At 43.7% G+C, this 21309-nt stretch overlaps 1 protein-coding gene across 7 annotated transcripts in view; it reads left to right on the forward strand.

Moving 5' to 3' along the window:
* Window positions 1-230: 230 nt before the first annotated feature.
* Window positions 231-21309, forward strand: part of HYCC2 (hyccin PI4KA lipid kinase complex subunit 2) — a 54601-nt gene continuing 33522 nt past the window's right edge. Inside the window, exons 1-4 of one of the 7 annotated variants that reach the window (XM_071811508.1) lie at window positions 231-568; window positions 1872-1974; window positions 3058-3198; window positions 12102-12239. The gene's annotated coding sequence lies outside the window, so the exon portion shown is untranslated. Of the gene's footprint in view, window positions 569-1871; window positions 1975-3057; window positions 3199-8708; window positions 8732-12101; window positions 12240-21309 lie in introns of those variants that run through there. The other 6 variants (XM_071811509.1, XM_071811510.1, XM_071811511.1 and 3 more) reach the window with 6 other exon arrangements.

Below are 21309 nucleotides of genomic sequence, written 5' to 3' on the forward strand. Positions count from 1 at the left end.
GGGGGAGAGGAGGGAGACGCGGAGGAGGAAGCGGCCAATCAGTGCGGGGCTTGTTGGGAGCGGGCGCGGCCCAATGGGCGGGCGCGTTGTTGAGCTGCGGAGTTGCCAGCGCCTGGAGGTGGCGGCGGAGGAGAAGCGGGTGAGGGGGTGGTGGAAGAGCGGCCGGTACCGAGGCCGGCGGGCGGGGCTGGGGCGGCGGGCGGGTTTGCCTGCCCCTCCCCTCGCGGCTTGGCCGTTGCCGGGTGTGCGAGCGGGCGCCATTGTTTCCCTCGCGCTGCCCTTCCCGCCATCGCCGCTCGCTGAGGTGCGAGCCCCCCACGGGCCCTCCCTCCCCGTGTCCGGCGGCTGTGGGGGGGGAGCACCCGCCGTTATGTAAAGCCCTGGGCCCGCTCCCCCGGCCCTGAGCGCGGGGTTCGCCTCGGCGGGGAAGGGGCTGCGGGGTAAACGAGAGGTGCTCGCACCGGCACCGGAGTTGTGGTTCTCAGGGGATGTGTCTTAAGCGAGCGTCGCTGTTTGTGTCCGCAGGAGAGGCGGGGAGACACCCTTGGTCCTGGGGCTGCGCTGAAGGGTGAGTGCAAGCTGGGAATTCCCTGGGAAGGTGGGAATTCTCTTGACAGCGGCTCTGGAGCGAGGTGCTCGCTTGGTTCTGTTGAGCACCCCTCTCTGGGGAGCTCACGGCTTCACATGCTGTGTAATTATCAAGTGTTGGTTGCGTTAGTATGCGGATAGTTATTTTTTATGCTCCTTAAGGTTTGAGTATGTAGTCCCCTTTACCTAAAAAGAAACTGGTAAAAGTTAACTACTCAGCCAGTGATATATAAAGGCTTAAATCATTCCTTGATTGTGGATGATACAGTAACACTCTTTCTTTATAGCAGAATACAAACTCTGTTATTAATTTATAATGCTTTTGTAAGAATAAGAATAAACGCTGGTTTATAGCATCATGCTGACAGAATTTTAGGACTGGCTGCAGTGCCTTGTTTTGGTTGTTAATATCCTGATGTAAAGCTGCTGCTGGGTTTCAGGTTTGTTTTTTATAGGGACATTGGGAGTGCATGAGAAGAGTTCCAGGAGGAATGCCATGATCGTGTTAATAACAGTGAAACTGTTCTAAATAGCGTGCCATCTGTTTCACCGAGACTGCCTCTGTCTGGTTTCAGCCTTGAATGTTTTTCATTGGGAGCTAAAGTCTGCAAGATTCGGAGCAGTCTGCTGCTCGGGGGTTGCAGTGTCAGGGTGAGAGGAGACATGTTTGGTTTTCTGTCACGTATTCAAGGTGGAATTGCAGGAGGGCTCTTGGTTTGTGGGGTACCTGGGAGTTAAATCTCTGTCTTACACAGTGCAAAGCTCTGTCAGATACCTGTGAAGTATTTCTTGTTTCTTACTGTGGCTGAAGGTTAATGGGTATGTGTTCGAAGTCTGACTGTTACTGTGGAATGCTGATATTTTCCTCAGAAAGAATATTGCTAGTGACCCACAGACACCTTAGGTACCAGAAACCGTGGTTTTATTTTTTGAAGGAAAAATGCAAAGCCTTGGATTTATTAATGTTTTGTTTGTTTATTTTGTTTGTTTCTTGGTGCTTGGAAGCATGGCTTGACTATTTATGCATGGAGCCACACTTGGCTGGTGTTACTGAGTCTGTCATCGTGAATGGTCAGTTCTGAGCACAGACTTATTGACTTTGTGTGACCTGTCACAATCGAATGGAATCATAGCAGAGGAGTGTGCTCAATGGTGTTCGAAGTAGCTGTTTTCCCCCCACCCACATACATAAAATCTCTAAATAGGAAAACTGTGCATTAGATAGATTCACTCTACCATGAGGTTGCTTAATGTTTTGCTTCCTAAATTTCCTTCTTTTTCAGCGTGGACCATACCCTTTCTGTTCAAAATAAGACTGCAAATAGGAGGGATGTGATCTCTTGGGAAATACAGCAGGCTTTTTGAAGCTGTATCTTCACCAAATAAGTGAGTCTGCATAATTTCAAGGGGGCTTACAGTCTTGCCACGACCTGTTTTTGAGAAGGAAACTTCACCATGATTACAGTGTCCATCTGAAGAAATAAATAGTATGCACAAAGAAGTAACATAAAGAAAATAAATGTTCATTTTGTGTAAAAAAAAAAAAAAAAAAAAAAAATGCTGGGTGTCCTTTAGGAAGGGAAGGTCATTGAGACTCCATGTGCAAAGTACTTTTTGTGGCTTATTCAGTTGCTTTTTTTGTACTGTTCATGGTGGTGATAATTACTGATAATTACTGAACAGATTAAGTGTTCTATGATACAGTTAGGTTAGCATGTATCCAGCCATGCTAGCTATGATTTGCTGGGATTCCTACTTATGTTGCTAAGGTGGCAGGAAGGTGGCAGGTTTTTTTTTAATAGATTTCAAAAGCCAGTGTTTCCAGAAATTTGTGTTGATGTGCATTCTGGATTAGCAGATTGTGGGATACATTATGGGTGCTGCTCTTCTCTGGGTGTGTGTATAATATTCTCTCTAGCACTGGACTGTTTAGTGGGATGCTCGTCAGGATTGTTTTCTGGAGTAGAGAGCTGTGTGACTGACAGACTTGGAGTATTTGCAGTTTTGAGAGGACAAAAGGGGTTGTGGGGCTGGTGGTTTTTTGTTTGTGTGTGGTGATTCCTTTTGTTTGTTTCTCCCCTTCAGTATCTTAATATATATTTGAACTACTTAAATACTGCATCTTTTTTCCTGAAATTGTGTGTTACTTTCTCTGGCTTTCTGTTGGTAGTCATTGGAAGCCTTTTGCCATTTGAATAAATGGTCAATCCTGCTTCGATTTCAATACCAATCAAAAAGATCTTTCTTTAGTCCACCTTAGTTTCTTTGGATGTTTTTGAAAAAACCTGTGAAAGGTGGGGGAAACAAATTATCTTCTCAGGCATCATCAGAGAACTGAATATTTTATGGATAATATCTTAAGCCACTGTTTCACTGCTGTTTTGGAGAAATGATGTGCTGCACCAATAGTCTTAGTTTCTTTCTGTGTTGTTTTTTTGTTTGTTTGTTTGTCTGTTTTGGCAACCCAAGGACCATTCTTCACAGGAACAGCCAGACTGGGCTAATCTACTGTTCTCTCTTGAAGCCTAAAGCCCCGAGATCCTGGTGTGTGACAGGACCATTGTTTCCAGTCCCGCTTGTCTCCCACAGCTAAGCAGAATTTGACAGCAGGTGCTTTATTCTCATGCTCTTTTCCAAGCCAGCATACAGGGTTACTGCTTATGTCAGCTCTCTCAGTGGGGATGATGTTTTGTATCGATTTTTATTCTATGGGTAGACTTAATTTTTAAAAACTCTTGAGCCCGTGTGTGGCTTTTGCATCTCCCGTGTTTTCTGGCGGTAAGCACCATACCTCATGTGTTGTGTGAATAAGTCATTCCTCTCTTGTGTTTTGAACTTGTTATCTGAGAACTTCATGTGATACTCCCTGTTTTCTGGACAAGGAGGGGCAGAACTGTTTGGCCTTTTCCCAAGCAGCTGATAGGAGTCTAGAATTTTTAAAGATCAGGGTAATGTGTTTGCTCCAACACTTGTCTGGGCAGGAAAATAATTTTAGATTCCACTCATTTTCTTTATGCTTCTTCCTTATATGAAAATATGGACTGGTATCAGGAATTGGAGCTGGAGACTTCCCAGAGTGACTCCTGGTGAAGCACATCGTGCTGCTGAAGGGATCATTTCAGAACAAGTCCTGTGGCTCTTGGCAGGAGGAGCTGCTCTAAGCAGAGACAGTCACCGACAGCACAGTCTGACTTGCTACTTCAGTCGGTTATTTTCATTTCCAAATAGAATAGTTATGAGAAGGAATTCTTCATTTAATGCTGTTTTCCATAGTGTTTCCTTTGCATTTATTTGCTTGTAGTGGATAAAATTTCAGGCACAGTTGTGTTGCAGGAAACCTGAACTTCTGAGTTGTGTAAATTGTTCAGACCTTTCATGTAGTCTGTAAAGTTAACTATAAAGCAGAGATGATGACTTTAAGAAAGATTTGCAGTTGTCAGGTATTATCAGTAAAAAACAACAGACCATTCTGATTCTTTCTTCTGTCTTTTTCTTTGGCAGAAGTAGAGAGTCTTAAAAAAGGGAATTGCAGAATGCTTGAGCTCGAAAGGGACCTGTGGCGATCACATAGTTCAACCCCTGTGCTCAGAGCAGGGCCAGCCAGGGCAGGTTCCTCAGGACATTGCCTAGCTGCATTTTGAAATCTCCAGAGACTGCACAGCCTCTCTGGGTGACTTGTTCCAGTGTTCAAACACACACATGCCAAAGAAGGTTTTTCTTCTGTTTAACTGGAATTTCTTGTATTCCCATGTGCAGGCAGTCCAGCTTGTTCCTGCTGCCTGTGTCAGGTCTGCAGCCTTGACCTCCTGGTACAATTTGGTAGAGCTATATGGATTGTATTCAACTTTATTATCTTCCTTTTGTGTGAAAGTAGAGCGCCAGAGACATTTGGAAGGAGATCCCACTGGGTAGTGACATAAACGTCAGGTGAATAATTTGCAAAGTGGTAAACTATTTATCTGTCTATTTATTTATTCACTTTTCTCTCAGTACTGAATATCATTACTTGGAAAATGCCGAGTGCCCTGGCTGAATGACATTGTTCAGCACAGGACCTGATGGAGATGGCTGGAGGAGCTCAAGCCTGTTAAAACACTTCTCCAGGAATGCACTCTTTCAGTGTGTTCTGGTTTGGGTTTTATGGGTTTTTGTGCCTTTTTTTCCCCCCACATGACAAGAGTACTTAATGACATCTCATTTAATATTGTGCAAGTGATACATGTGTTTGAAAGTGAATTTTGCAGTCCAGAAATGCTGTCCATGTTCTTGTGTGTAATCTCCATAATTTAACGAATCTTTCTCTGTTTTTATTTTACTTAGAGTGATTCTTCAGCAAACTGGTTAGGTCTTCTCTGTCGACATCTGTGTTATGTATGGTTCATGAGTTCTTTAAATAGTTACATGTTACTGTTCCTCTGAATTATATTTCAGTGACGTGTCTGACCTGGACATTTCGTGGCCATTCAGCTGAAAAGATATTGGGTTGAAAGATGAGGTGGAACGTGGAAAGTTTGCTTGTGTTTTTCTCGTTCCTGGCCTCATCTATTGCCTTTTGGTTCGAACAGGCTGGTTATTTCTGAGAGTTCTGGTGTCTGTTTCTTCTTTCATCTCCTCATCTCATTTTCTGCTTTATGCTTTCTGTCTCCCTTTAGGTTTGAGGATATCTTGAGCTTGAGGAGAGGCTGGAGAGCAGCCCCTCTGCACGCCTGCTTCTGTTCTGATTTGGAACAGGGCCACGAGGGAGTAAATTTCATTTAGAAAAAATTCTGAAGAGGCTCATAGTAGCTTTTTCAAGCAACTTTTCTAAATAGCCAAAGCACAAGATTTTTGGAGACACGTGGGCATAAGTGTAACAGATTTTATTATAGAAATAGCTTAAGTGAGCTTGTCTCTGTGCATTTAAATATGATATTTCCTGCATGTGAATACAAATTAGCTAGAATTTTTTTCTTAGAGTTTTTTAAACATGAACTTTGTGAAGATCTGACATCTTATGAGCAGTGTGCCCAATGTGGAAGCTACACCGGTAATTCCACCATCTGGTTTATTTGCAGGTGAAAGTTTTTCATGCTTCTGGCACAGCTGAAGCCAATCCTAAGATTTATATTTACTTCTGCAGAATGAAGGTCACAGTGTGAATTTTCAGGCTTCTGTCCTGATGATGTTGCTTTGCCAAAATATGTAAAACTGAACTTCAGGAGACAAAACTAACGCTTGTGTTTGTAGCTAGAAGCAAGTCTGGATAGTACGAGTCTTTCTTTGTACAACGGTGATAGCGTAAGAGTAAGAGGGGGTGTCAGTATCTTTTCAAACTCCAAGTGTTTTAATAACAGCCGTGGGATAGACAGATGATGGATTAAAGTCCGTTTACTTCAGTGAAATTACACAAGAAGTGACTGAGGAGATTAAGTAATAATACCATGCCCTTTTACACAGAAATGCAAGGCATGCTGCTGAAGGGTTTATCCCAGGAAAAGCTCCTTTTTCTCTGTGTGTAATGGTGAAGAACGTTCCGGTGCTTTTTCTTTTTAAGATGTTTGGTGGAGCCAGAACAGCATAGAGACGTGAGCTAAATATGGCTACAGAGGAGAGGGAGGGGGGTTCCATGTGGAATGCAAAAATGACTAGTGCCTTCTGTGCACGAATATTTTATTTTAAGCTGCTTGCTTCTTGTTCTTAGCATAGAACAGACCTTAGACAAAATTGCTGAGCTTCCAAAGCTGCTTCTGGATTGTTAGTTGTGTGTATCAAATTCTAATTGACAGTTATGTAACTGGTAAACTGTGATACCTGATGGTCTCTCCTCAATGTCGCATGTGTGCAATAGTTTCCAATATAGTAGCATCTGTAAGTTTCTGGGAGTTATTAAACCACATTTGTGGTAATTCTTGACAAATGGCAGTATGAGGTGATGTTTTCATCAGAAATGAGACCTTTGTTGGATTGTTACATTCACTTCAGCCATAGAAAAGTGTTTTTGAGGCATCTGGGTGTTTAAATCATTCAAATGGCAACTGCATTATACACATGTATCTTGTGTTTCAGGAATCACTGCGCTAAGCTCCGAGGGAGTGCACATTTTGCTTTTTCCCTCTCTGTACAGGCTAAATCCTTTCAGTTAACTAGAGGTCTACTATGGCTTTTTGCAGTTGATTTTTACAGTTTACATAGCAAAACTAAACCTACTGCACTAATTTCCCTTTGAAATTTAAATTAAAATGTTAGCATTTTATGTCTAGTTTTTAACTTGACAAGTTAACCCAAAATTAAACTCTGAAATTTTTAGGAAAATAGTTGGAGATGCTGTAATAAATTCCATAGTAATTGTCTATACAGTAACGTTGTTTGAATTTTACCGTTTTTTTTGCCTAGATAGTTCAATATTGAGTAAACTCGTGATGCTAAAGCAGAAAAAACAAATGTGCAACTGTGGGATTTCACATTTGTTGTGCACAAAGCCCTAATCAGGTTAAAGTCTGTGGATGGATTCCAGGCTGAATTAAGGGTCAGTGGCCAATACTAATTGCTGCCGAAATTGTGTAATTAAGTATTGTGTGATTGTCACAAGGGTTTTTTTGGTGCGTGTCTGTCCCCTTTGCTTTATTTGGCGACATGTAATTAACCAGATGTTAAAGGTTGTTTTTTATTTCCTCTGCGCCCTTTTTCTCAGACTTGCAGGTATTGATCTGTGCTGAGGACAGAACACTGGGCTCGACGTGAGAGAAGTAGGAGGAAGTTCAGGGAAACTGAAGTGAGGAGGAGGGTGCGTCTAGATGCTCATTTCATCTGATAAATTCAGGTTTATGCGTGGGTGTGATGGTCAACTGCTCTTCTGTGCTGCTGATACTCCCGTCTTGGAACCTACCAGAGGCTCTATTTGAAAGCTTATTTTGGGAATAGCTTTTTGGACTTAAGATAGAGAGAGGGAGGAACAGAACTTCAGTGGGCATTATCGTGCTGATTAGGGAAACATAATCACCACTTAAAGAGTTTTCAGCTTAATTAAGTTTTGAGGTATTTCAAATTCCTATTCCAATGGGTAGATTTTGATAGAAGTTTTTTTCCTACGTGTACCGCCTTTATGCAAAAATTCCATAATAGTTATTTTATTGTTGTTTCTATGAACTACCAGTGCATTCTGCTTTAGTGATGTGTGTTGACTTTGAATAGATGGTGATTATTATCTCTTTGTTTCTGTGAATGCAAACTTTATAGCTTTCTGAAGTGCGTAATGTTACTGTAAGTAACTTCTGCATTTGTGTCACATCTATGGCATATTTGCATATAAGACCATCTCTCGTCTTTTTTCCAAAGGCAAATTTACTCAGGAGACTCGAAGGAAGGAAAAACACTGTTCTTCCAACTGCTTTTGTTTTTAGCAGGAAAACTATTTAGTGTTACAAACAAAACCTCAGAGCTTCTCTGTGGGTGAGGTCATGTGAAAATGGCTGAGGTTTAGGGCATAGAGGCCTCCATGAGAATTTCTGCCGGTTTGTTTTGGAGTGCAAGAAAAGATCCTTGAAAACCTACAACATTGTAAAATTGAGCATGTCGAAATAAATTCCATTCCTCCCTCCAGGAGGAAGGGTGCCCATGAAACTAGCCACATGGATTTTCAATGCTGCCTGCTAAATCTGGAATTTTTTTGTAATCTGGAAAGACTACTGCTTTCAGAATGTACATTAGGACAGTATTGGACAGAATACTTTTAGTTCTGTTCAGGCTATGAGGGGGAAAAATGCGTGAAAATAGTCGCGTGCATTTCATATCTGCCTCTTGCTCTTTCTGCAATGTCTGGTGGGGGAACAGGACTGTGCAGTTCAGTTGGAGTCATCAAGGCTCTACAACACCTCCACAAATGTTAGTAACTTAGTGCTCTTCACTATTTAAAATATATATTTTAAAAAACAGCCACTGCACACAAACTAGCCATTACTGACAACTGGTCAGTCTCTGTCCTAATATTAGTTTAACAGTGGAAGAATAACAACTGTGTAAACAATATGCATTGTGTTTAACTATTCAACAGTGAAGATTAATTATTAAACTCATCCCAAGACAGAAGGAGAAACTGGTGTAGCTGTCACACCAACACAGGCCGTGGAATTTCTTGCTCTGGAGGAATCCCAGTGAAGTTAGTCAGGTTGGTCATGAGCATCAGTTTTTGTAGCACAGTCTTAATCAGCAGCAGCGACCATGTGGGAGGTGCTGTTGAGGTAGCTCTTAATGGATTGTGTTGTACAGAATTGAGATGACCAGGAACATGTGTTACTTCTTAGGTGTGGGATGATGTTCTGAATGGTGTGATCTGATAAATCTCAATATACAATAGCAGTGTTTCTCTTCTCATTTTGTGAGATTGTCCTTTGCGGTTCTTAAAATCCCTTTCTGACTTTCAGAAAACAAGTGTGAGATTGGAGCTGTTTGACACTGAAAAAGACAAGTTGTCTTCTGTAAAGTAACAACTGGAAGTAGTGAAGTCAGCGACGGTGTGAGCAGTTTCAACTCTGGAAGCTGAAGCAGATCCTATATTTCTGGATTCTTGATGCTAGACCGCCTCTGAACAGCAAGCAGGCTCTACTGCTTGGGACAGCATTTCTGTGGGAACAAAGCCCTCATGTTCTGTGCGCAGGGCTCGGCTGCCTCGCCTGTCCCCTTAGGTCGAGCCCAAGAGATGGGTGCTGTTCTGGTGTCATCTTGATGAGTAGTGCTGAGACCACTGGTGTTCCTAACTATATTTGTTGTTCAGTTTGCTTTTTAAAGTCTGGGAGCTTATATTGGAAAAGTGAGACTAGAATATCAAGCAGAATTATTTTATCCTTGAAAACTGTACATCTTGAATGTGAATGATGCATCTGAGTCGCACCTAGGAAATTTATGGCATCGTGCAATAAAGGAATAGATGCTCATGGACCTTTTACTCTGACGCTTTGAAAGTTTATGTTGGAACTTTGTATTCTTACTATATCATTTTAAAACCAGTAATATGATGTAATTTTAGCTATAACTGAAGTGAATTCAGCTAAATTTGAAGCTTCCACTCATTTAGGAGTTTATGGATGTGTAAGTGTGTGGATGGGGAGAGAACATCTGTTGCCTCAGCTTCAGTTACTCACACTCTACTTCCTGGAGTTGAGGGCTTTGTAGAATGAGGAATTTCATTCCTTTCAGGAGAGGATCCTTTAGGTTACGTCTCTTTGGGAATGTTTAGGGTGGAAGAAAGGAGGTTAGCCAAATTAATGAATATGTAACCTAAATTCCAGTTTGTGTGAATTATGGTTGGTAGCAGATACCACAACAAGAAATATGTATTGATATTTTATTGGTCTGGAATTGATAGAGGACTTAATTTTTTTAGGGCTGTTTTCATAATGTAACAGACACTTATTTCCATCAAGTGAGGATTTTACAGCTCAAAAATGGGAAACTGTGGAGAATCTCCAGTTTGTATTTCTAGAACTGTTTCTGCATGCATTTCTTTCCTTTGCAGGCGAGGGAGCGATCTTTCCCAGCACAACACTTGCAGTCCTGTTCCAAAGCGTGTGGTGAGGGATTTTTGGTGCTGTGGGTTTTTGTTGAGTTATTGTTGTTGGTGGTTTTGGTTTGGATTTGAATTTTGTTTGCTTTTGTTCCCACAGAAATTCCCTATCAATGTTTCTCCTAGCTCGTGCCTCTTCATTTTTAGTACATACCCTTAACTGTGGTTTTGCAAGTGTTAGTTTGCTGGTTGATTTTTTTAATTTAGTTCACGAACCCAAATTGTGAACCAGGAAGGTGTTTGGGAGAGGTAGGGTTACACGGAAAGTCATTTGCATGGAAACGTTTTAGTAAGTAAAGAAATTAATGAGCTGCAGACAAATGAGCATGGGAAGAGTTATTGCATATGAAGGGATGCAAAGGGAAGCTGAGCCAGTATTGTCCAGCATGGGATGGGTTATCACACGGGATCCTGAGAAGAGTACGTTTTAGGTTCAGTGCAGGGTGCCTACATGAGGTTGTTTCTAAGGAAACTGGCGCTGAGAGAATGAGGTAACGTTTCGATGGCTAATCTATGTGTGTGTGTGTATATATATATATATATTTAAGTGCGTCGAGTCTTTATTAATTTTATTTATTACCATGTGTTTTGCTGTATTTAAGGCTGCGGTATAATTTCTTTATTATATTACTGTTTCCCAAATCCTGTAAGTGAGGTAGAGAAGTACTTTCTTCAGATACAGAAGATATCTCCTTCCACATTCTCAATCATCTTAACTCTTTTCTGCTTCATTCACTGCATGATCTCTTAAGAGAGGGATTTAGCTACAAGTGTACAGTTGTGTTTTATTCAGGTTCTTTGTGAGGCAAATAGGACCTAAATTTTGCTGTAGTCTCCTGACTTCGTAGCTTCCTACAGCTCCTCTGTGCAGTTCAATGAAAACCTCAGCTTTTAAATAATTTTTAAAGCTCTGTTACAAGGTGTCTATTTTCAGCGTTGTATTTTCATCCACACTGCCCTAATTGTTTGTCTTCAGCGATTTTGTACCTGCAAAGCACAGTTCCACTGGAGTCACTGTAGAAAGAGAGAAGGTTTGACAGCTGAACCTTCTGGTGCTTGAAAGGCACAGAAGATAATTTAGGGCTTAGAATGACTTAGAGGAGGCTTTTTGGAACAGATGGGCTGCGTCTTTTCTTTACCCTTTTTGGCAGCAGCTGAAATGGATGCGATGTTTTTGATAAGCAATGGAGCTTGCTGTGCAAGTCCGGTCCCATGAACATTTACAGCAGTGGTGTCCATTGTCTGGGCCTTCCCTGCGGTCAGGCTTTCTCCCATCATTTTCACATCACCTCCTCTGCTGGGATCCAAAAAGAAAGGGGGTTTAGCTTGATTATTACTAGTGAGTCAGTGGGCAGGGTAGAAATGTCTTATCCGAGTTGTTTTGCATGACTAAGGCTTGTCTAATAAGGCTGACAACCTAAATCCCACATATAGAATACATCAGCATTTATATTTTAAAGTTGGAATGCGTGTCTGTCTGCTTAAGCTTGCAATTAAATGACCTAAGAACTGGAGCTGGAAGAGGGCTCTCTTTCTATTGAAGAGGATGCTTGAGCTGATGATCTGAATTAATAACTGTCCAGAGAATGTTTTGCTTCTTTCTGCCTGTGTCAATATTGTACCTTGTAGAAGTTTTTGCTTCTCTTGCTGTGGAGCCAGGAGAATTCTGGCAGGAGGCTCGTACCTGTTTCCAACATTAAGCTGTACTTGTAGTTCTGCCTTGTTGAGGACAATGGGGTTTTAATTTGTTTTGAATGTCCTTTCCAAAATGGCAGCTTATATAAATCTTTATTAAATAAGATTGTGATAGAATAATATATTTATTTAGATGGATAGAAGGGAGTCTGAATGGCATTTGTGAAATGTTTATTATAAGAAACATATAGTATAATACACGTGCTTTTAAAAAAGTAGCAGAAGTAATCTACCAAAACTGAACGTTCCTAAGGCTGGTCTTATTTTCTCTTGGGATCAGATAACCTCAGGGTCAATCCCCTTTCCCGTGTGGAAATCGGCTGTTCAGTACAGTTTGGCATGAAGCTGCATACACCTGTTTACTGAGCAATTAAGGACAGAGATGCTCCTCTGAGAAGTATTTTGTCCAGTGTATCAAGTAAGTGGTAGCTTACACCATCACTAAATTTTCTCTTTTACTCTTCTTGTTCTACAAAATAATTAGTTTTGTAAAACAGGTGTTACAATATTTATCTAAAATCTCTTCTTATTGCCCTCCTGATATTTTATGATGAGTCCTACTCTTACAGTATGAGAAACAACATACTTGTTAGCAGCCTAACATTTCTACCTTGCTACATTGTAATGTTTTATTTTGTATTACTATGTTACAAAAAAAATCCATTCTACCTGCTCTACCACTTAATTCCATGTGCTTCTAATACGTGGATTTATTTTTTATTTGAATTGTTAAAGTTATTCCCATATCCAGGTCAGAAGTTATTTTTCACGAACTGCCTCTTGACCACTGTTCTGCCTTATACATGCTTCTTTTTAGGTTGCTTGAATCAAATGTAGGCAGGTATTTCAAATAAGAGCATATTATCAGTTTTGTATGCTCTACTTGCATGTTTTCACGTTTACGTTGTGCCCCTTTCGCGTGATGAAACATCTTGATTTCTTTCCTGGCTGCTGATACATTCCTGAGCAGATGTTTTCATTAAGCCAGTGAATGTATTACCCAGGGTTTTGTTTTCCATTTGGTCTTTTAAACCTTCGCATTCACGAATTAACTCATCATGAGAAGTTCTAATTGGTTTTTTATTGTCTCGTTGAAGCGTGTGTGTGGTGGGGAAGCATTTTTCCTATGTAGTTCCGACCACCTTATCTCATGTTGTCTTTTATGCATTCTGCTTCCCAGGGTGTTAATTTTATTTAACAAAGGTGCTTTTGTTACGGAGCTATGAACATTCTGGATCAAAGGAGTTGAATGTAGGTTTAGTTCATAGTAGGGATGCATTCGTGATGCTTTCCATGCTACTTTTTTTACAGAAACCTGGAAGAATCTTTCTTTAAACACACTTCTTCCCATGTTCAGTAATGAACTACATCTACAAGAGGAGTGTGTATGTATCTTGGAAGAATCAACTATATTGCTGAGTTTTCTGTTCTCCTAGACCTGTGGTCAGCCTGTGATGTTCTCTTGGATGAGCGGTGCCGCAAAGATGCTGCAGCTTGAAGCTTTGTTCTTCTTTGGGCTGATTCCAATGGGATGAAGTTCAACAAGGCCAAGTGCTGGGTCCTGCGCTTTGGCCACAACAACCCCCTGCAGCGCTCCAGGCTGGGCACAGAGTGGCTGGAGAGCAGTCAGGCAGAAAGGGACCTAAGGGGACTAATGGATAGGAAGCTTAACATGAGCCAACAGTGTGCCCAGGTGGCCAAGAAGGCCAATGGTGTCCTGTCCTGTATCCAAACCAGCGTGGTCAGCAGGACAAGGGCAGTGATCCTTCCCCTGTACTCTGCATTGGGGAGGCCACACCTGGAGTATTGTGTTCAGTTTTGGGGCCCTCAGGTCAGGAAAGAGATTGAGGTGCTGGAGCGGGTCCAAAGAAGAGCAACAAGACTGGGGAAGGGACTTGAACACAAACCCTATGGGGAGAGGCTGAGGGAGCTGAACTTGTTCAGTCTGGAGAAGAGGAGGCTTAGAGGTGAGCTCATCACTCTCTAGAACTACCTGAAAGGCAGTTCTAGCCAGGTGGGGATCGATCTCTTCTCCCAGGCAGTCAGCAACAGGACAAGGGGGCATGGGCTTCAACTCTGCCAGGGGAAATTGAGGCTGGAGATTAGAAAGCAATTCTTTGCAGAGAGAGTGGTCAGCATTGGAATGGCTGCCCAGGGAGGTGCTGGACTCAGCGGCCCTGGAGGTTTGTAAACTGAGATTGGCCATGGCACTTAGTGCCATGATCTGGTCAATGGACTGGAGTTGGACCAAGGGTTGGACTTGATGATCTCTGAGGTCTTTTCCAACCCAGTCCATTCTGTGATTCTTGTTAAGACAGTCCAGGTTTTAATTGCAAAATGTTATAGCCTTTGACATAAAAATACATAATATTGTCATTCATCATGCAGCTGGGACTCAATTACATTATATACGTCATGATATTTAGTATGTAATGGCAAAAAAAAAAAAAGGAACTCGTTCTTGAAGTGCATTTCTGTGACCTCCCTGTGAATTTTGAAGCCAGTATAGAATCCTGGCTTCTTTAAAAAACCCAAATATAATACAAACCACCAACAAAAAAACCTCTGCGTACTTGAACAGTCATATTTGCGTAGATGTCAACAATCATTAATATCTAATGAGGAGCGCTTCTTTTCTCTAATCCTCACTATGACAGTGGGTACATGTGTAGAGGGAGTGCTGTTTGCTCTGATTATTTGGGTAATCATTTTGCTGTTGCAAATTGACCTTGGCTAGTGGTTTAGATGCAGACTGGTAAATAGTATTTAGTCAGCATGTTTTTACTCTAAATGCAACTGAAAAACATACTCTCTGAGAGAAGTTGATTAAACTCTTTCTCATGTCTATTACTGTAGGAGTCAGGAGTTCTCGGGCAGTTATCTGGGTTTTATGTTTCGTTGTTCCGATAGTATATTACTGTAATACGTTTTGTTTCAGGCTGATATTTTCAGACAATAATATAGAGAATAGTGGATTATAGGAAAGGTATCTTTAAAATGGGAATCTAACATAATCTCATGGTATTTCAGTCTCTTGGTAACTTAATTTTCATTTTAGTACATTTAATTATTACGGTTAGTAATAACTAAATTTCTGTTTAGTTATTATGGTTCCTACACATTATTAGATCTTTTGAAACATAGTAGAAAAAAATAATGGGGTCTTTATAAAATAAACATGAGAAATCTTTTTACATTCCCTGTATTTTGTTTGCTTTGGAAGAAACATGAATACTCTGAAAGTGAAATTCAATACTTTTAGTTCAGGCTGCTTCAACTCAGAATAAATATGCGCGGGACTTTAATGCAGTTGAACCAGTTTGTTTTAGAGACACACCCACATGGTGCTTGATATATATATATCATATATATATATGATTTATCTATTTTTTCTCCCCCTGGCCCCCAAAAGTCCAGTAGAGCTGGGGGTGAGCAGCACTGTGAGTCCATGGCCTCACTGTCTTGCCTCTCTGGACTAGTCCTTATAAATGTTTTAATATCCAGGCTGATAATTTGAAAGGGAAAGATGATTTGTCCTAAACTCCAACTAGTAATTGTAGCTGAAATAGGTGAGAGTGTTAAGGAAGTTCCTTTTCCCCAGCTTTCCTGCAACAGAGACTCAGGCATGGATTCCAGAAGTTCTTCCAAAATAAATGGTTCACCAAGGCCCAGCAGAGAGCAGCTCGAGCTGGTGCCTCCTGAGGAGGGACCCTCAGCAACACAAACCTGGGACAGTGATGCCCCCCAGTCCAAGCCCCCAGCACCGAGCAGCACTCGGGGCCATTTGCAAAGTGCGAGTCTGGGGTCTCCCTGTTCTCCATTGCATCTCCACATTGTTGTCAGGTGGGCCGGCAATAAAGTTCTGACATTCAGTTGTTATTTTGCACCCACAGCTGGAGAAAACAAGTTCTTGGTGATGGCCAAAACATTCTTCTGTTCCGTCTGTCTTCTGTTCCGTCTGTCTTCTGTTCCGTCTGTCTTCTGTTCCGTCTGTCTTCTGTTCCGTCTGTCTTCTGTTCCGTCTGTCTTCTGTTCCGTCTGTCTTCTGTTCCGTCTGTCTTCTGTTCCGTCTGTCTTCTGTTCCGTCTGTCTTCTGTTCCGTCTGTCTTCTGTTCCGTCTGTCTTCTGTTCCGTCTGTCTTCTGTTCCGTCTGTCTTCTGTTCCGTCTGTCTTCTGTTCCGTCTGTCTTCTGTTCCGTCTGTCTTCTGTTCCGTCTGTCTTCTGTTCCGTCTGTCTTCTGTTCCGTCTGTCTTCTGTTCCGTCTGTCTTCTGTTCCGTCTGTCTTCTGTTCCGTCTGTCTTCTGTTCCGTCTGTCTTCTGTTCCGTCTGTCTTCTGTTCCGTCTGTCTTCTGTTCCGTCTGTCTTCTGTTCCGTCTGTCTTCTGTTCCGTCTGTCTTCTGTTCCGTCTGTCTTCTGTTCCGTCTGTCTTCTGTTCCGTCTGTCTTCTGTTCCGTCTGTCTTCTGTTCCGTCTGTCTTCTGTTCCGTCTGTCTTCTGTTCCGTCTGTCTTCTGTTCCGTCTGTCTTCTGTTCCGTCTGTCTTCTGTTCCGTCTGTCTTCTGTTCCGTCTGTCTTCTGTTCCGTCTGTCTTCTGTTCCGTCTGTCTTCTGTTCCGTCTGTCTTCTGTTCCGTCTGTCTTCTGTTCCGTCTGTCTTCTGTTCCGTCTGTCTTCTGTTCCGTCTGTCTTCTGTTCCGTCTGTCTTCTGTTCCGTCTGTCTTCTGTTCCGTCTGTCTTCTGTTCCGTCTGTCTTCTGTTCCGTCTGTCTTCTGTTCCGTCTGTCTTCTGTTCCGTCTGTCTTCTGTTCCGTCTGTCTTCTGTTCCGTCTGTCTTCTGTTCCGTCTGTCTTCTGTTCCGTCTGTCTTCTGTTCCGTCTGTCTTCTGTTCCGTCTGTCTTCTGTTCCGTCTGTCTTCTGTTCCGTCTGTCTTCTGTTCCGTCTGTCTTCTGTTCCGTCTGTCTTCTGTTCCGTCTGTCTTCTGTTCCGTCTGTCTTCTGTTCCGTCTGTCTTCTGTTCCGTCTGTCTTCTGTTCCGTCTGTCTTCTGTTCCGTCTGTCTTCTGTTCCGTCTGTCTTCTGTTCCGTCTGTCTTCTGTTCCGTCTGTCTTCTGTTCCGTCTGTCTTCTGTTCCGTCTGTCTTCTGTTCCGTCTGTCTTCTGTTCCGTCTGTCTTCTGTTCCGTCTGTCTTCTGTTCCGTCTGTCTTCTGTTCCGTCTGTCTTCTGTTCCGTCTGTCTTCTGTTCCGTCTGTCTTCTGTTCCGTCTGTCTTCTGTTCCGTCTGTCTTCTGTTCCGTCTGTCTTCTGTTCCGTCTGTCTTCTGTTCCGTCTGTCTTCTGTTCCGTCTGTCTTCTGTTCCGTCTGTCTTCTGTTCCGTCTGTCTTCTGTTCCGTCTGTCTTCTGTTCCGTCTGTCTTCTGTTCCGTCTGTCTTCTGTTCCGTCTGTCTTCTGTTCCGTCTGTCTTCTGTTCCGTCTGTCTTCTGTTCCGTCTGTCTTCTGTTCCGTCTGTCTTCTGTTCCGTCTGTCTTCTGTTCCGTCTGTCTTCTGTTCCGTCTGTCTTCTGTTCCGTCTGTCTTCTGTTCCGTCTGTCTTCTGTTCCGTCTGTCTTCTGTTCCGTCTGTCTTCTGTTCCGTCTGTCTTCTGTTCCGTCTGTCTTCTGTTCCGTCTGTCTTCTGTTCCGTCTGTCTTCTGTTCCGTCTGTCTTCTGTTCCGTCTGTCTTCTGTTCCGTCTGTCTTCTGTTCCGTCTGTCTTCTGTTCCGTCTGTCTTCTGTTCCGTCTGTCTTCTGTTCCGTCTGTCTTCTGTTCCGTCTGTCTTCTGTTCCGTCTGTCTTCTGTTCCGTCTGTCTTCTGTTCCGTCTGTCTTCTGTTCCGTCTGTCTTCTGTTCCGTCTGTCTTCTGTTCCGTCTGTCTTCTGTTCCGTCTGTCTTCTGTTCCGTCTGTCTTCTGTTCCGTCTGTCTTCTGTTCCGTCTGTCTTCTGTTCCGTCTGTCTTCTGTTCCGTCTGTCTTCTGTTCCGTCTGTCTTCTGTTCCGTCTGTCTTCTGTTCCGTCTGTCTTCTGTTCCGTCTGTCTTCTGTTCCGTCTGTCTTCTGTTCCGTCTGTCTTCTGTTCCGTCTGTCTTCTGTTCCGTCTGTCTTCTGTTCCGTCTGTCTTCTGTTCCGTCTGTCTTCTGTTCCGTCTGTCTTCTGTTCCGTCTGTCTTCTGTTCCGTCTGTCTTCTGTTCCGTCTGTCTTCTGTTCCGTCTGTCTTCTGTTCCGTCTGTCTTCTGTTCCGTCTGTCTTCTGTTCCGTCTGTCTTCTGTTCCGTCTGTCTTCTGTTCCGTCTGTCTTCTGTTCCGTCTGTCTTCTGTTCCGTCTGTCTTCTGTTCCGTCTGTCTTCTGTTCCGTCTGTCTTCTGTTCCGTCTGTCTTCTGTTCCGTCTGTCTTCTGTTCCGTCTGTCTTCTGTTCCGTCTGTCTTCTGTTCCGTCTGTCTTCTGTTCCGTCTGTCTTCTGTTCCGTCTGTCTTCTGTTCCGTCTGTCTTCTGTTCCGTCTGTCTTCTGTTCCGTCTGTCTTCTGTTCCGTCTGTCTTCTGTTCCGTCTGTCTTCTGTTCCGTCTGTCTTCTGTTCCGTCTGTCTTCTGTTCCGTCTGTCTTCTGTTCCGTCTGTCTTCTGTTCCGTCTGTCTTCTGTTCCGTCTGTCTTCTGTTCCGTCTGTCTTCTGTTCCGTCTGTCTTCTGTTCCGTCTGTCTTCTGTTCCGTCTGTCTTCTGTTCCGTCTGTCTTCTGTTCCGTCTGTCTTCTGTTCCGTCTGTCTTCTGTTCCGTCTGTCTTCTGTTCCGTCTGTCTTCTGTTCCGTCTGTCTTCTGTTCCGTCTGTCTTCTGTTCCGTCTGTCTTCTGTTCCGTCTGTCTTCTGTTCCGTCTGTCTTCTGTTCCGTCTGTCTTCTGTTCCGTCTGTCTTCTGTTCCGTCTGTCTTCTGTTCCGTCTGTCTTCTGTTCCGTCTGTCTTCTGTTCCGTCTGTCTTCTGTTCCGTCTGTCTTCTGTTCCGTCTGTCTTCTGTTCCGTCTGTCTTCTGTTCCGTCTGTCTTCTGTTCCGTCTGTCTTCTGTTCCGTCTGTCTTCTGTTCCGTCTGTCTTCTGTTCCGTCTGTCTTCTGTTCCGTCTGTCTTCTGTTCCGTCTGTCTTCTGTTCCGTCTGTCTTCTGTTCCGTCTGTCTTCTGTTCCGTCTGTCTTCTGTTCCGTCTGTCTTCTGTTCCGTCTGTCTTCTGTTCCGTCTGTCTTCTGTTCCGTCTGTCTTCTGTTCCGTCTGTCTTCTGTTCCGTCTGTCTTCTGTTCCGTCTGTCTTCTGTTCCGTCTGTCTTCTGTTCCGTCTGTCTTCTGTTCCGTCTGTCTTCTGTTCCGTCTGTCTTCTGTTCCGTCTGTCTTCTGTTCCGTCTGTCTTCTGTTCCGTCTGTCTTCTGTTCCGTCTGTCTTCTGTTCCGTCTGTCTTCTGTTCCGTCTGTCTTCTGTTCCGTCTGTCTTCTGTTCCGTCTGTCTTCTGTTCCGTCTGTCTTCTGTTCCGTCTGTCTTCTGTTCCGTCTGTCTTCTGTTCCGTCTGTCTTCTGTTCCGTCTGTCTTCTGTTCCGTCTGTCTTCTGTTCCGTCTGTCTTCTGTTCCGTCTGTCTTCTGTTCCGTCTGTCTTCTGTTCCGTCTGTCTTCTGTTCCGTCTGTCTTCTGTTCCGTCTGTCTTCTGTTCCGTCTGTCTTCTGTTCCGTCTGTCTTCTGTTCCGTCTGTCTTCTGTTCCGTCTGTCTTCTGTTCCGTCTGTCTTCTGTTCCGTCTGTCTTCTGTTCCGTCTGTCTTCTGTTCCGTCTGTCTTCTGTTCCGTCTGTCTTCTGTTCCGTCTGTCTTCTGTTCCGTCTGTCTTCTGTTCCGTCTGTCTTCTGTTCCGTCTGTCTTCTGTTCCGTCTGTCTTCTGTTCCGTCTGTCTTCTGTTCCGTCTGTCTTCTGTTCCGTCTGTCTTCTGTTCCGTCTGTCTTCTGTTCCGTCTGTCTTCTGTTCCGTCTGTCTTCTGTTCCGTCTGTCTTCTGTTCCGTCTGTCTTCTGTTCCGTCTGTCTTCTGTTCCGTCTGTCTTCTGTTCCGTCTGTCTTCTGTTCCGTCTGTCTTCTGTTCCGTCTGTCTTCTGTTCCGTCTGTCTTCTGTTCCGTCTGTCTTCTGTTCCGTCTGTCTTCTGTTCCGTCTGTCTTCTGTTCCGTCTGTCTTCTGTTCCGTCTGTCTTCTGTTCCGTCTGTCTTCTGTTCCGTCTGTCTTCTGTTCCGTCTGTCTTCTGTTCCGTCTGTCTTCTGTTCCGTCTGTCTTCTGTTCCGTCTGTCTTCTGTTCCGTCTGTCTTCTGTTCCGTCTGTCTTCTGTTCCGTCTGTCTTCTGTTCCGTCTGTCTTCTGTTCCGTCTGTCTTCTGTTCCGTCTGTCTTCTGTTCCGTCTGTCTTCTGTTCCGTCTGTCTTCTGTTCCGTCTGTCTTCTGTTCCGTCTGTCTTCTGTTCCGTCTGTCTTCTGTTCCGTCTGTCTTCTGTTCCGTCTGTCTTCTGTTCCGTCTGTCTTCTGTTCCGTCTGTCTTCTGTTCCGTCTGTCTTCTGTTCCGTCTGTCTTCTGTTCCGTCTGTCTTCTGTTCCGTCTGTCTTCTGTTCCGTCTGTCTTCTGTTCCGTCTGTCTTCTGTTCCGTCTGTCTTCTGTTCCGTCTGTCTTCTGTTCCGTCTGTCTTCTGTTCCGTCTGTCTTCTGTTCCGTCTGTCTTCTGTTCCGTCTGTCTTCTGTTCCGTCTGTCTTCTGTTCCGTCTGTCTTCTGTTCCGTCTGTCTTCTGTTCCGTCTGTCTTCTGTTCCGTCTGTCTTCTGTTCCGTCTGTCTTCTGTTCCGTCTGTCTTCTGTTCCGTCTGTCTTCTGTTCCGTCTGTCTTCTGTTCCGTCTGTCTTCTGTTCCGTCTGTCTTCTGTTCCGTCTGTCTTCTGTTCCGTCTGTCTTCTGTTCCGTCTGTCTTCTGTTCCGTCTGTCTTCTGTTCCGTCTGTCTTCTGTTCCGTCTGTCTTCTGTTCCGTCTGTCTTCTGTTCCGTCTGTCTTCTGTTCCGTCTGTCTTCTGTTCCGTCTGTCTTCTGTTCCGTCTGTCTTCTGTTCCGTCTGTCTTCTGTTCCGTCTGTCTTCTGTTCCGTCTGTCTTCTGTTCCGTCTGTCTTCTGTTCCGTCTGTCTTCTGTTCCGTCTGTCTTCTGTTCCGTCTGTCTTCTGTTCCGTCTGTCTTCTGTTCCGTCTGTCTTCTGTTCCGTCTGTCTTCTGTTCCGTCTGTCTTCTGTTCCGTCTGTCTTCTGTTCCGTCCGTCTTCTGTTCCGTCCGTCTTCTGTTCCGTCCGTCCTCTGTCGGACCTGTTCTGCCCCTTCACTTATCTCCAGGGCTGCAGCTCCTGGATCTTCCTGCTCGGAGCCTCTGAGGCCTTTTTACTTAACGAAGCAGAAAGTTCAGAGGTTCACAGCTTGCAGAAGTTATGCTGAGCACACTGACTT

The sequence above is a fragment of the Patagioenas fasciata genome, chromosome 7, assembly GCF_037038585.1.
Source record: "Patagioenas fasciata isolate bPatFas1 chromosome 7, bPatFas1.hap1, whole genome shotgun sequence".
Taxonomy (NCBI): Eukaryota; Metazoa; Chordata; class Aves; order Columbiformes; family Columbidae; genus Patagioenas; species Patagioenas fasciata.